This window comes from Mustela nivalis (genome assembly GCF_964662115.1).
Source record: "Mustela nivalis genome assembly, chromosome: 4".
Lineage (NCBI taxonomy): Eukaryota > Metazoa > Chordata > Mammalia > Carnivora > Mustelidae > Mustela > Mustela nivalis.
The window spans coordinates 138849991-138865535 of record NC_139023.1 but is presented as its reverse complement, the minus strand read 5'-3'; the positions used below and the strand labels follow the sequence as shown (position 1 = coordinate 138865535).

General features: G+C 34.5%; 1 protein-coding gene across 5 annotated transcripts in view; it reads right to left on the bottom strand.

Annotated features, from left to right (window-relative positions):
- FBXW7 (F-box and WD repeat domain containing 7) overlaps window positions 1-15545 on the bottom strand; it is a 235460-nt gene that overhangs the window by 82184 nt on the left and 137731 nt on the right. The window lies entirely within an intron of this gene.

Below are 15545 nucleotides of genomic sequence, written 5' to 3'. Positions count from 1 at the left end.
TACTAATTTGAGGCAATGATTTAAGATATTAAAATTAGCAAATCTAAGGAAGACTCAGAAGATAAGGCTCTTTTAAGTCTTTAAATGTAGTACTACCCTGTCTGTCATATGATCTTCTTACAGGTTCTTTTCTATGTATAACAGCATGTTTCCCCTGAGTTCAACCTAATCACAAAAAAAAAACAGTAAAAACAGTAAAGAGAAAACATCCTTATTTTCTGCCCTGAAATATAACATAAAAATTATTAACAAATTCTCTCTAAAGTGTATCAAGGGGAGACATAAAAATTTAACCAAGGTTCTACTTAAGACATTGAACTTCTTTATAAGGCACCTAAGATCAGTATGTTAATTATAATTGAATAAAAAAAAAAGACAAAAAGATCAGTAGTAGTCTATAAGTTAAATGTAGCTCAAAGCCAGTGTTTTTGAAGCCTGAACAATGTTTTTCCTTTTAACTGAATATTAACACTTTTTTAAGAAGATGCACATACGTACATGCACACAAACATATCCCATAGTTCATAAGAGCCTAAACAATCTTATTGGCTCTTATTATGACTTTCTTCACACTCATTCATCCTATCTATCTGGACCCTGTAGATTATATTTTTCATTTCCTCACTCAAGCAACCAGAAGAAATTGAGGAATAACAATCATCTTTTAGCTCAGGATGCTGAGGTAGTTACACCATGCAAAATAACCTTCAATGCTCACACAATAGGAAATTTGAATAAGACAGCTTGGAAGAATCATGCTTTTCTCAGGTATATGCTGAGGAAGCCACAAGCAGTTAACAATGACAAGGCTTTTGGTTTTTATTGCATTTATATGCAGATACTTGAGCAATTTCCTAAAAGCATTCTTGTATACTCAAAGCACAGTAAGTTTGTGCACATATATACATTTATCCCAACACTCACTCACTCTTCACTTTTCATTGTCATTGTTTTTTTTACAACAGCAAAATGAAGAAAAGTGTTTAAGTATACTTACTAGTTGCTGGTTTAAAAACAAAGGTATCTCACATATCAATGCAGAGATAACCACACTAAATATTAGTTTCAAATTCTGAGCAAGAAACAGTAAACCAGAACACAAGTAGAAGAGAGACCAGCAATTACTAAATATATTTAAATATGTTAAAAGCACCTCTATCAATAACAATAAAGTACTATATGGCCCTCTAGTGTTCAATGAAGAAAGAGATGAATTCTTAATTAATTCTTATAAAATGTCATAGTAAAAAATACTTTCTCTAATTTACTAAATATGCTAAACATACTCATGTACGATTTCTGCAAAAACCTAAATAAGTTCTATCTCTGGTGGCTTTACTTCTCTGTGCCTTCTTTTGAACTACTACCCATTTTCAGAGTATTTACTGAAAGAATTCTGAGATGCTTTTGAACGTTTTCTCATTTAAAAAAAAATTCCAACACTAAGAAGAAAAAATAAAAACCCTAGCATTTCTCAATTAAAACTTAAGAGTACTGAATTTACGGCAATTTTCAATGAAGAAACAAAAAAAATAGTGTCATGACTACAAATTTGGTATTTAAAGCACACCTATTTTATATTCTCTAACCATATTTCTTTTCCCTATGTTCTACTTCTATAATTCAACCTACCTGGCTTTTCTCTTTATTATAATTTATAGATAAGAGATTCATTATAGCAACCAAAGCAAAGAAATGGAGTGAAAAATGTGTTGCGCAGAGAGAGATCAAAGATGAGACTGAAATTTTAGGATAAGAGTCAAAGTAAAGAGTAGACTTATAAGCAGGAAAGAATCTTGTTAATAAGATTCTTAAGACTGTAATCACTGAGGTACCTGGGTGGCTCAGTCATTAAGCGTCTGCCTTCAGCTCAGGTCATGATTCCAGGGTCCTGGGATCAAGCCTGGCTCCCTGCTCTGCTGGAAACCTGCTTTCCCCTCTCCTCCTCCCCCTGCTTGTGTTCCCTCTCTCCCAGTCTCTCTCTGTCAAATAAATAAATAAAATCTAAAAAAAAAAAAAAGGGATTGAAATCACTGATGAAAGGTTTTAAAATCATATTACTGTCTAAATTAAAGTTGGTGAAACTCTAATTTCAAAATGGGCCCACGCTTATTACAGATTCTTAAAACATTTTTAAGATTTATATTGTCCTATATACTGGAGTTTGTGGGAGGAAATAACAGGGGGTGACAAATGGTATATGAGCAAAATGACAAATGGTATATGAGCAAAAATGGTTTATGAGCAAAATTTAAACTCCTTGCTCTGTCAATCACTTCATGTAACATTAAGGAAATAATATTTCCAAGTTAAAACTTCACAAACTATAGGAAGATATTGTGAAGTTTCTACACTTGGCATCAAGATCAATCCTCTAACTGGCAAGAAAAGATTAAGTTGCCTATGGTGCAGAAACTCTGGAAATAACCCTCTAACGTTCCAATCAGCTACTGGTAAACCATTAAGAAAAAATATAAACAAAGAAAATGTGAATGAATTTGCTCAATATAAACCCACAAAGATACCTGCAATATATTCAAACAGTCACCTAGCAAGGCTCTCTATACTTATTTCTAAAAATTCTGCCACTATTAATGAGCACTAGGTATTACATGTAACTGATGAATCACTAAATTCTACCCCTGAAACTATTACTATACTATATATAAACTAACTTGAATTTAAATAAAATTTTGAAAGAAAAAGAATTCTGCCACTATTCAAAGTTATGACTCCCTATTTTCATTTCTTTACAGCTTCCCACAAAACTATCTAATGCCTACCTATCCCTTCAGTCTCAACCTAACCTTCATTTCCTCACTGAAGATATCACTGATTTAATTATTTGGATGTAGATACAAACACACTGAGAACTACAAACCTGGAGGGACAAAGAAAATGCTAGAAGAGATAATCTTAATACAAAATAATCTTGGTAAGGAGGAACCTTGTAAAGAAGGAGACAAATGAAAACTGGTGAGAACGGAGGCCCAATGGAAAACAGTAAACTAGAAAATCTAAAAGCGACAAATATAAAGTTTTATACTTAGGTTCAAAAACCTGTAAATGTTCACAGTAAGTGAAACATGATTAAACCAAGGTTTGCAAAAATACATAAAGGTTTTGTTTTCTTTAAGTTCAGTTCAATTTTTTAAGATTTTCTATATGCAAAGTACACAGTCCTGTAAGACAGAAGAGAAACTTAGGAATCATATCTATCAACAATCTAAATATATACAAATTTTAGAAAAAAAGCGGACTACAATTACCACCATATAAGAACAAGGAGTTAATGGAGATACAGATTTTGCTCAGAGTTCTGCGAAATATTCTTTTTTTTTTTTTTTTTAAAGATTTTATTTATTTATTTTACAAAGATCACAAGTAGGCAGAGAGGTAGGCAGGGGGGCGGAGGGGAGCAAGCCCCCTGCTGAGTAGACAGCTGGATCCCAGGACCCTAAGATCATAACCTGCAAAGGCAGAGGCTTAAGCCACTGAGCCACCCAGGCGCCCCATCTGTGAAATATTCTTAAAGCAGGTGAACTTTGAAATGGATCCTAAAGAGGACACACATTTGCAAGAGGCTATAGAGTGAAAAAGATATTTAAAAGATGAGGAAAATAAGGACTCTTAATGATAGGAAAAAACTGAGGGTTGCTGGAGGGGAGAGGGTTGGGGGATGGGGTAACTGGGTGATGGACATTAAGGAGGGCACATGATGTAATGAGTATTGGGTATTATATAAGACAGACGAATACTAAACTCTACCTCTGAAACTAATAATACACTATACATTCATCAACTGAATTTAAGTAAAAATAAATAAATAAAAATAAAAAATGAAGAAAAAGCTTAAGCAAAGGTATCAAAGTAACCTAAATTCCTCTATGTCCAGAAATACAAAACAAACCTCTCTTGCCAAGGTACAGTAGGGTTGAAACAAGGAAGGAAATGAGAAAGTTTTTGAATTTTGTATATATATCATACATATAATAATTGTCTTTAAAAGAATAAAAGAAGGGCTTTTACCAAACTAGAAATTGAGGGAAAATTCCCCAACTGGAAAAACATCTACAAAAACCCAACAGCTAATACTACACTTAATGGTAAGAAACTTCCCTACTAAGATCAGGAATAAGGCAAGGCTGTTCTTTCTCACTACTACTTTTCAACATCGTACGGAAGTCCTAATTACTGCAGTAAAACAACAGAAGGAAATAAAGTGTATGCAGATTATGAAGGAAGAAATAAAACTGCCATTTTTCATATATGACATAGCCATCTATGTTGAAAATCAAAAAGAATCAAGAAAGAAGCTCTTGGAACTAATAAGCAATTACAGTAGGATACAGAGTTAATATACAAAAGTCAATCACTTTCCTATACAACAGCAATGAACCAGCAAATTTGAAATTAAAAATACTTCACCTTTTACATTAGAAACCCCCAAAATGAAATACTTTTAAACAAAATACGTTCAAAAGCTGTATGAGGGAAACTACAAAATTCTAATAAAAGATATCAAAGAGGAGCCAATTACATAAAGAGATAGTCCATGTTCTTGGATAGGAAGACTTAGTATTGTCCAGATGTCAGTTCTTCCCAATCTGTAGATCAGGTTGATCTGATCTACAGATTGAATATAATCCCAATCAAAATCCCAGCAAGTTATTTTGTGGATATTGACAAGATGATTCTAAAATTTATGTGGAGAGGACAATGACCCAGAAGGGCCAACTCAATATTAAAGGAGAAGAACAAAGTAAGAAGACTGACACCACCCAATTTCGAGATCACTAAAAGCTACAGTAAGCAAGACAGGGTGGTACTGGTAGGAGAACAGACAGATCAAAGGAACAAAATATCCTCATTTTCCTTTCCAAACTTGCTTTCTTAAGCATTTCTCCATGATAAGTAGATCTTGAAATCTGCAATAATGAACTTATCCACACGTAGGTTCACCTCTTATCATTTTGGAAGGAATCCCTCACTGATCACAAGGACAAAAATGCATGTCTTGACTGGAAAAAAAGAAACCCTATCAATAAATGAATAAGAAAAAATATATAAAGAACAACATTGGATAAATCTCTGCCTCGATTATCGTCATGTCACCTAACATGGAGATAAGGACATTAGAAATGATTACATATGTTTGCATAGCTTTTTAAAATCTGCAAAGCATATCACTTTTATCACCTCATTTAAACTTCCATACAACACTTTGCAGTAAGAACAGCCACTCTATTCCTGTTTAATGGTGAAGAAACTGAGGATCAAGGAGGTTAGTGGATGAGCCCAAGAACTATGCCTAGTGAGAGAGAAAGAGCAGATAGACAGCTTTTCTTACCCCCTGTTCTTTTCAGCACATACTCTGCTTCATATCACCTACCCACACTATACACTAGGGTTGTGATTCAACAGAGAAGAGCTACCCAAAGAGGACTTCCGCAAGTTACCCCGGAAAAAATGTTACGGACACGAGAAACAAACAAACAAAGAAGGAACACAATAGCCCCAAAACTGACCTACATAAATAAACCCAACTAATCTTTGACACAAAAACAAAGGCAATACAATGGGGCAAGATCGTCTGTTCAACAAATGGTGCCATTACAACTGGACATACACATATAAAACTTCATTGAAAATGAATCACAGACCTAAAAGTAAAACACAAACTAGAAAACTCCTAGAATATAACACAGAAGAAAATGCAGATGAGGCTTTGGCAGGTACAGTGAGAACTTTTTAGATACAACACCAAATAAATGCACAATCTATTAAAGAAATTACTGATAACCTGGACTTCATTCAAGTTAAAAACTTCCGTTCTGTGAAACATAATGTCAAGAGATGAGAACATTGACTGGAGAAAATATTTGCAAGAAACAATATGATAGAGGCCTGCTAACCAAAATATATGAAGAACTCTTAAAATTCAACAATAAATAAATGATCAACCCAATTAAAAGATGGGCAAAAAAAAGATCTAAACAGACACCTCAACAAAGATGGCAAAAGCATATGAAAAGATATTGATCATATGTCATTACAAAATTTCAAATTAAAACTACAATGAGATATCATTACACACCTATTAGAATGGCCACATCCAAAACACTGACAACAAAAGCTGGCAACAGGAGCTTTCACTTATTGGTGGTAATAACGCAAAATGGTATAGCCACTCTGAAAGACAGTTCGGCAGTTTTTAACAAAATTATACATACTCTTACCATATGATCCAGCAATCATGCTTGCTGATATTTACCCAAAGGAGCTGAAAACTTGCGGCTACACAAAAACCTGCACATAAATGTTGCAATAACCAGGAATACAAAACAGTGTATACACTGACCATTGTTATGCAAAATATATATCCATGTGGTCAAGATAGGTAATATGTAAAAATTTATTCACTAATTATTTACTGACAAATTATTAGGTATTGGGGCATCTTATACATGATAAATATTATTAGGCAAGATAAGTAAGAAATCAAAGAACTTGCAAAAGAGGGAGGCAGCAAGCAATTTTAATACAGTGTGGTATGACTCATAATAAATATGCCATGGGAGCAGAAGTTAACTTTTGGTAGCATGAAAACAGATGTTAGAGTGGTGGCTTTGATAGTTATTTGATAGCCTACTTTCTCCCAAAATTACTGTTTCACTGACCTTTCAAATTTTACAAAACTGTAACCTGGATCCAGAATGAGATCTGGGTTCAAATTCTAGTTCCACTACTACTAATCAGCTGATTGACCATTGATGAATTACTTTATCTCTCTATTCACTTGTTTCTCATCTCTGATACAGGGATAAAAATTAGAACTTACACATCAGGACTGTTAAGATTAAATGAGCTTATGTATGGAGAGAATTTAGCACAGTGTCCTAGCACATAGTAAATAGTGTTTAATAAATGGTTTACTATTATTATTATTATCATTATCAATGCTATTTTCCACTGTATTGATGAGGTTCAGAATAAGAATAGCTGACAGTCTGGCTCTACAGCATGCCAGTAGTACCACACTAACTATGGGACAGGGCAGTTCAAAAGTTAACTTGTACAGAGAAGAGCAACAAGGATGGTGACCCTAGAAAACTCATTGAAGGGATTCAATCTGGAGAAAAGATGATGGATAAATATGATGGCAGTCTTCTTTTATAAGAAGGGCTGTCAACTGCTCTAGATAGAACAAGGACCAAAGAAAAGTAATAGATTTCAACATAAAGAACTGTCTAAAAACATTAATTCACACTGCATTTTTTTTTTACATGATGACTTCATTTTTAAACCCAAGACTATTGGTAAAGCCACTGGCACAGGTTTGGACTTGGTGATCTCAAATGTTCCCTCCAATTCAGATTCTATTTCAGGAGACTTAAAATTAGGATGGGAAACCTAAGCAGTTTATATACATTACTTAGTTTGAAGAAATAAGGGTTGGGAACAGAGGATGGGAGGGAAAACATTGGTGACTTCCTGGTAAAGCACTCTGGAAATATGTTTTAAAAGACTGAAAGTGTTCACACAAAGATTTTGAAATAGATGATTTTCATCTTTAATGGACAGCCAAAAGTGCTTTCAAGGCTACTCTAAGTGACTCTATAAAGAAGCTACACAGTAAATAAATGTCTTAAAAACAAGAAAAGATGCCATCATACTAATTGTTACTCTTATAACAATGTGGGAAGTTGACCTTAGAAAACTGCCAGGGTGGCACCTGAGTTTTGGAGATATGAAGAACTGGTTACCCAAAGAACTCTTCTTAAAGAGTTCATTGTCTTTTCCACTATATTCAGTTGCATTTTCATAAAGAGATCACTATATAATGCCCTTCCTTTTGAGGGGCCCGTTCTAATCATCATTGACCCTTTCCAATCATCCATTGGAGCATCATCATTATGGAAGTTTTCCAAAAAGACTAAATAAAGTAAGAATTGGTTTCCAGGTGATACAGTTTTTTTCTTAAGAAATCACAGTAATATATGCTTGTTGTAGCAGGTTTAGGAAATTCTGAAAAGTATATAATATGTAATAGAAATAACAACCATATTCAGAGAGAATTCTTAACATTTGGTTTCTTTCTGGTCTTCTTCCATGTATATACAGGTTAATGTGTATTTCTTATAATCAGGATCATATTGTATACACAGTTTTGAGTCCTACATTTTTAGTAAACATTTTATTTTTAAGTATTTTCCTGCCGTGAAATTCTCTTCAAAAAGATGACTGTTAATGGTAATAGACTAATTTCTGCATCATTAGCAACATGGTTCTTAAATTGGGATTTTAACTTCTCAGGAGAGTCTTACTCTAGAATGGCTCCTTGTATTATTAACATTCCTCTTTATATTGAATATTTGAATTTTAATCTAAACTTAATGGTATTCCTATTTATAACTTACAGTCTAGCCTGGGTCTATCTTACGAGGTGAAATGAGAGTTGTTCACATTAAAATTTGTGAATTGTAACTCTCAATCCAAGTCAGCACTGGAGACAAATACATCAAATTTCTACTGTTCAAAAAAAATAAAAGAAATAAATGTCAATTCAAGACAAAATCTACCCAGAAAGTTACAAGGCAATACCAATTGAACTGTACATTAAGCCAACAACTGATTTAATGACTTTTCTAATTTTAAGAAGCTATAAAAATAGAAATGCAATCTGACCTGGGTTTTGAAGGCTCTGGCTAGCTGGAGAGAAGTAGGGATCATTAAAAAACAAGTGGAGGCATGGAAATGAAATCAAGTAGAAAAACACCTAAGACTATGAAAGACTTCAAATGTCCATGTACGGATTTGACTTCATTAGTGGGACATTGGCTACAAGATATTTACTTATTTCTATGGAGCTAAAAAATTCGTTTTTAAAAAATTCATCCAGTCATTCATACTACTTTATTCATTGTCAAGCACATGGTATTACAGCCTGGTACAAACAGAAACCTAAGCAAAGATCCTGTTAACTTTTTTTTTTTTTTTAAGATTTTATTTATTTATTTGACAGACAGAGATCACAAGTAGGCAGAGCGGCAGGCAGAGAGAGAGGGAGAAGCAGGCTCCCTGCTAAGCAGAGAGCCAGATCCCAGGGTTCTGGGATCTTGACCTGAGCCAAAGGCAGAGGCTTTATCCCACTGAGCCACCCAGGCACCCCTGCTGTTAACATTTTTAAACATTTACTCTCCAATTTGGATCTTATAAGCAAGCACCTAGGGGTAAATAGAAGGAAGATCAAGTATTCTACTCTGTTAAACTCTTCCACAGACCAATAGGCTTAGATGATAAGAAAAAGTCAAACCCTTTTCCCACAAAATGACTATACGATCAGGATATTAGCAGAGACTAGAAAATCCAGGGAGGAATATAAAAAATTGGTATGAAGAAAGAAATAGTAATTTTAACTTTCAGTGGATCACTGAGCCCAAGAGACAGCTGGAAATGGAGAGATGAGGCTTGGGGAAAGGATGAGAGCTTAAGACATAATTTTGGAATTATCTGCCAAAGTGAAAACAAAATCCAGTATACTCTTTTATCCTCTTCATACCATCTTCCCCATCAGCAACAAACACAATATTAACATAGATCAGGTCATCGTAATTATACACATATGAAACAATTTACATCAGGAACATTTTGAGGATAATTATTTATGGAGGCTTCAGAGAAATTTATCATCTGCATAAGGCAAAAACCAATGGAACGCTATTAAAATTTTTTTTAATTCTCCATTCTACAGGAAGACTGGTTTGTTTTGTTTTATTTTGGTTTTTGGTATAGAATGAAAATCCATAATTAAAATAATCTTTAGTTACTTGGCAGTGCAGATACAGATTTAAACATGATTAACATTTAGACCTATTATGGTTTAAAATAATGTCAACAAATATTTTTAAAACTATACTAACAGGAATTAATTAGAAATTGATAAACTAAAATTCACTTTAGCACCCAATTATAAGATTCACAAAGCATTTAAATATACTGATGTTTTTAAAGAACAAAGTTCTGAGAAACTTAGCAAATTCTATTTAAAGGAAATGGTACATACCTATCAACTGGGAAGATCTGTGACATCCCCTTGGAAATTTACAGCATATTTTTAGTGTTAGTTTTAGTTTGATTAGAGATGGGCTCGACTTATTCAGTATATTCCCAATCCACAAGTGTATTCTTTAAAGTATTTCTCTATTTCTATTTATTTCCACTAGAGGGTGATATGATGACTGAACTCTAAAGATCATTAAAAAATACACAGATTGTATCTGCTGTGAGGAATGAAGTGCATTCTGTGAGATTAGGAGTAGAAATGTTTAAAAATGTTAATAGCATCTTTGCTTAGGTTTCTGTTTGTACCAGGTTATAATGTCAGGTGCTTGACAATGAGTATAGCTGTATGAATGATTGGATGAATTTTTTTAAAAATGGATTTTTTTTAGCTCCACAGAAATAACTACCTTACATAGCACTTGTTCTCTGGATGTGTTTACACATAACAGAATTTGAATTTAACGTCTTGGTCTTAACAAGAACAAGACAAGGTGAAGGATTGCTGAAGCAGCCGCCACTCACTAAAATTCTACCTACAACAGGGTAGAATTTAGAGCCTGTTAAATTTCAGATGTTAGCCACATTGTCCTACAAAGTTTCCCATGAGCTCTGGTTCAAAGGAATGGTTGGAGGATAGAGGACTAGAAACACAACTATTACTCTGATCCCTTGATCAGCGAGTGACCCTTGTGCCTAATTTCGCTATTATTTAGAACCCAGAAACAAGAAAAAGCCTCACACTTTTGTCTATTTTAATAGACATTTTTAATTTGACTCAAAAATGATTAAAAAAAAAAAAAAAGCTGGGGTGCCTGGGTGGCTCAGTGGGTTAAGCCGCTGCCTTCGGCTCAGGTCATGATCTCAGGGTCCTGGGATTGAGTCCCGCATCAGGCTCTCTGCTCAGCAGGGAGCCTGCTTCCCTCTCTCTCTCTCTGCCTGCCTCTCCATCTACTTGTGATTTCTCTCTGTCAAATAAATAAATAAAATCTTTAAAAAAAAAAAAAAAGCTGTTTAGTTGCCAGGGGAAATCGAACAAGCAGGATGGGGAAAAAAAAAATGACTGATTTGAGGTAAAGAATGAAGCTATGTGAGAAAGATGGAAGGAAACAAGAGAGGCATAGAAAAAGCAGAAATTGGTGCTCAAACATAGTTCTCTTCATGAAAATTTCAGAAGGCTACAAGACTTGGCCTAATAGTAATTTTATCTGCTTTTCATTTTAGCAGAAAATGAGTAGCCTCTCTGCATTAAACATAAAAGGATTTTTTTTTAAGACACTTGACTTTTTTTTTTTTTTTAAGATTTTATTTATTTATTTGACAGAGATCACAAGTAGGCAGAGAGGCAGGCAGAGACAGGGGTGGGGGGTGGGAGAGTAGACTCCCTGCTGAGCAGAGAGCCTGATGAGGGGCTTGATCCCAGGACCCTGAGATCATGATCTCCACAGAAGGCAGAGGCTTTAACCTATTGAGCCACCCAGGCGCCCCACATAAAAAAATTCTTAAGTATGTGCTAGGCATCTCTTTAGAAAACAAGATCTTTTTTAATATAAGGCTGTAGAGAGGGAATTAAGAATGAAAAGATGGGCATTCCTATCTGAGGAACCAAGTGGACTTTATAATTTGTAGGCAGACTAGTCAAATTTACAGAAATAGCCAGCACACAACTCCTGGTTAAAAAGCAAGTTTGATGTACTCTTGAAAAGGTGCTATCTGTTCTCCGATCTCAAATTTCACTGTCATTTCTTATTACAATTTTCGCCTTGAGCCTTCATATCTTCAACAATCTTTGTTAGACACCACATGGAAAAGCACTTAACTGAGCCCTCCATATCCTTTCCAAAGGATAGGCTCTGATGATTTAAAATGTGACATAATATTAGAAAGCCATTATACTCCAGGGGCTAGAACCCAAATAGACATACAGTCCTCCTGAAAATCTTACATAGTAATGTTTACTGACTTCCTTCCCTATGGTAGAATTTGGAAAGAAAGCGCTGGGATTTTTTTGTTTTGTTTTGCTTTGTTTTGTTTGAAATTAGGCAGATCTGCATTAAAATCTCTGGTCACTTACAGTGTGATTTTTGGGTGAATCATTTGGCCTCTCTGTACCTTCTATTTACTTATCTATCATAGGGACTTGCAAACAGTATGGACTTAATAAATAAGCTTGACTTGACTTGACTGCCAGTACCCTTGACTTTTAACATTAAGATGGTCTGAAATTGCTAATGCATATTATTGCATAGCCTCCCATATAAACAAATCTTTGGTGACTAGAGGGGGATAAAAAGATTGTCCTAAGAATTTTGATAATTTCAATTGCTTTCAAAGAAAAGATCAATGCAAGAGAGAACCAAAAATGCTTTTTCTCATTAATATCATATTTGAGAAACAGCATGTTCAGGAATGACCAATAAATAAGTCTAACTGTCCAAAGGGAACGTTTAAGAAACTGCAAACAAAACAAATCAAAACAAAACTTGAAAGCTATTTTGGGTAAACTATGGCTAATCCCATATTAACATGAAAAAAGGAGGGAATATTTTTATTTATTTTTAAAGATTTTATTTATTTATTTGACAAACAGAGATCATGAGTAGGCTGAGAGGCAGGCAGAGAGAGAGGATGAAACAGGCTCCCTGCTGAGCAGAGAGCCTGATATGGGGCTTGATCCCAGGACCCTGGGATCAGACCTGAGCCAAAGACAGAGGCTTTAACCCACTGAACCACCCAGTCAACCCAAAAGGAGTATTTTTAAGTGATTCTTAATCCTCTACTACTCTCAAAAGTTACAGTTTAAGAAGACTTAAACTGTGGCCTAGGGTAATGTCTGTAGAAGTGTTTTATGTTTATAATGATAAAGAATTTAAAGCTGCTCCAAAATAAAGTCTTTAAAATAATGAGAGCTCTTCCTTATTTTCTATATTTAGAAGATTTATATAGATGGGTGACTGACATTTTCTTTATAAGCAATGAAGTAAGAAAAGACATCTTTAAAGTGTTGGTGAAAAAATAAAGTACTCTGGGAATAATCCTAAAGAAGAGCACCAAGAAGAGAGAAAAGGGAAAATGGGCCAATTTTGACCTGAAATACTACTTTGTAGAAGGGCATCGTATTTGTGCAGGAAAATGACCTCAAGATAAACAATATATCAAGTTTCTGCACAAGAATACATACATACATACGTACATAAACACTTACGCACATACATACATCTCTTCCTCCTGTCACTAGTACTCAGTCTATGTCTTTGGCCTTGTATGTACAACACAAAAATTTGTACTCATGACTCAAGAGACACTAGAAAAAACTGATTTAAAATTGTTACTCTGTTTTTAAGGAGGTAACCAGATAGATATGTCTTAGATAAAAGACATATCTAAAAGTTCTGTTTACAGATTCATCTTGAAAAGGGAGGAAAAAATGATAAAGCATCTGTCAAAACTGTATATTCATAGTTTTCCTACAGAACAATCTGATGACTTCTCCTTTTGGAAAAAGATATGTTTTATCTAGCTGGCTTTCTTGTTTTTAATTATATAGAAGAACTCACTGATAGCTTTGCTTTGCTCAACAAGGCTTAGTTTTGATAAAACTTCTTTCTTAAAGAAGATAATGCAATAAAATGCTAAACCCCATTCCCGAACCTGAACCCTCAGAAAAAAGAGACACACAAACCCCATCTTTTGATGTAGTAACCTTGACGGAGAGAAATCAAGAGATCTGGGGGATAAAATTTGAGTGGACTGCATTATAAAAGGTCTTAGCCTTACAAAAAAAAAAATTGGGCTGTAACTATTAGTGGTAGAGCCATCTGGCTGAGATTCAAAGCACTACTTCAACACCTTGAGACAGAGATGGCAGAATGAATATGACCCACTACAGAAGCTAACTTCTACTTAGATCAAACCAACTAAGTAAAATCTAAACTTGCAAAAAAGGCTAGGGAAACTAGGGATAAACATGTTTTAGAAAGAGTTTTAAGTTTCACAACCTTAAGCAAAAATGATACAGCAATTTAAATATTAAACCTAGCATCTGAGATTTTTTTATTCCAGGTCAGGTTACATTAAAGGAGATGATATTATATCTGTTTGTACATTATTATTGGGCTAAATCGATAATTTGCTGTAAATTTAAAAATAAGCAAATAAGAGTAAGAGGACAAACTACTATGGACATTATTTTAATATCTATAAGATAAGCTATAATTTGAATTAAAATGTTCCATTCCAAAGAACTGTTTAACTTGTAAGTCTACTCTACATGAATAGTCATGATTTTTATCTAATTTTAAAATGATAAAGAACCAAAAAGCATGCAAACATAAAGATCTATAAGCGTAGAAGCCTGAGGGGGGTGGAAAAAGGATAAAAGTTGAGCTACATACCTCATTCATTCTGAGTATAATTCTTTTTACTTTTTCTCCTCTTTAAATAGACCAGTAGATAGCAACACTGCCTAAAATATTGATTAAAATAAATTCTAACTCCAGCAAAAGTACATGATGTTTTATTGAATTTCCTATAATTTCAATGGCACCAAAATACAAAGAAAATAAAATTTAATGTAGAGAAGTCAGCACTTTCTTGACTTAATTAGGATCTAGTCAACGAGACCAAGGTATATAAAGAAAACTCCTATTTCCAACCTTATCATTTTCTGGGGACCGTACGTGTAGATTCATATTCTTTACAACTTAAAATGTTTCAATTATGGAACATTTTAAACATACTTTAAAAACCACACAGAAAAATACCCATGAACCACCCCATCTCTGCAACCCAGCTTCAATAACCAGCAGCTCATGGCCAATCTATACCCTCTTTCCTTTTCTCTCCTTCAGGATTATTTTGAAGTAAAGTCCAGGTACTACATCATTTCATTTTAACTATAATTTGATGGGGAAGGAGCGGCAGGAAGAATACAATAGAAAGACTGGTAAGTGAGAGAAACAATGGTGCTTCTTTTTCTCCACAATCCCTGTCTTTTATCATAACCATAATTTTAAGGGATTAACATTCAAGAATATTTTGAAGAAAGAAGTTCCCCTGCCATCCCAAAGAAAAAGCACTGGCAATTCAAATTTACTGCAGTTGCCCAATCACTTCCTCCTCCCATCTCAACATTCAACTTCATTCAACTTCAACATTTCAGGACCTCCCGGACTATCTAGTAGCAAAGATAATACTGGGAAGCAGTCAGAGTATATTCCAGACCTTGTTCTCTGGTATAGCCTCAAAGGACTACATCCAACAGAATTTTTTCTCAGCACTAGATCAATCACCAGTTGATATCTCTGGTTTAGATAGATTAATTACCCCCCTTTTAAAACGGGCCTATGGCTAAGGGCCGCCTAGGTGGCTCATTCAGTTAAGCACCCAACTCAGTCAGTTAAGCATCCAGCTCAGTCATCTAAGCATCAACTCTTGACTGAGCTCAGTTCATGATCTCAGGGTTGTGAGATTGAGCCCCAGTG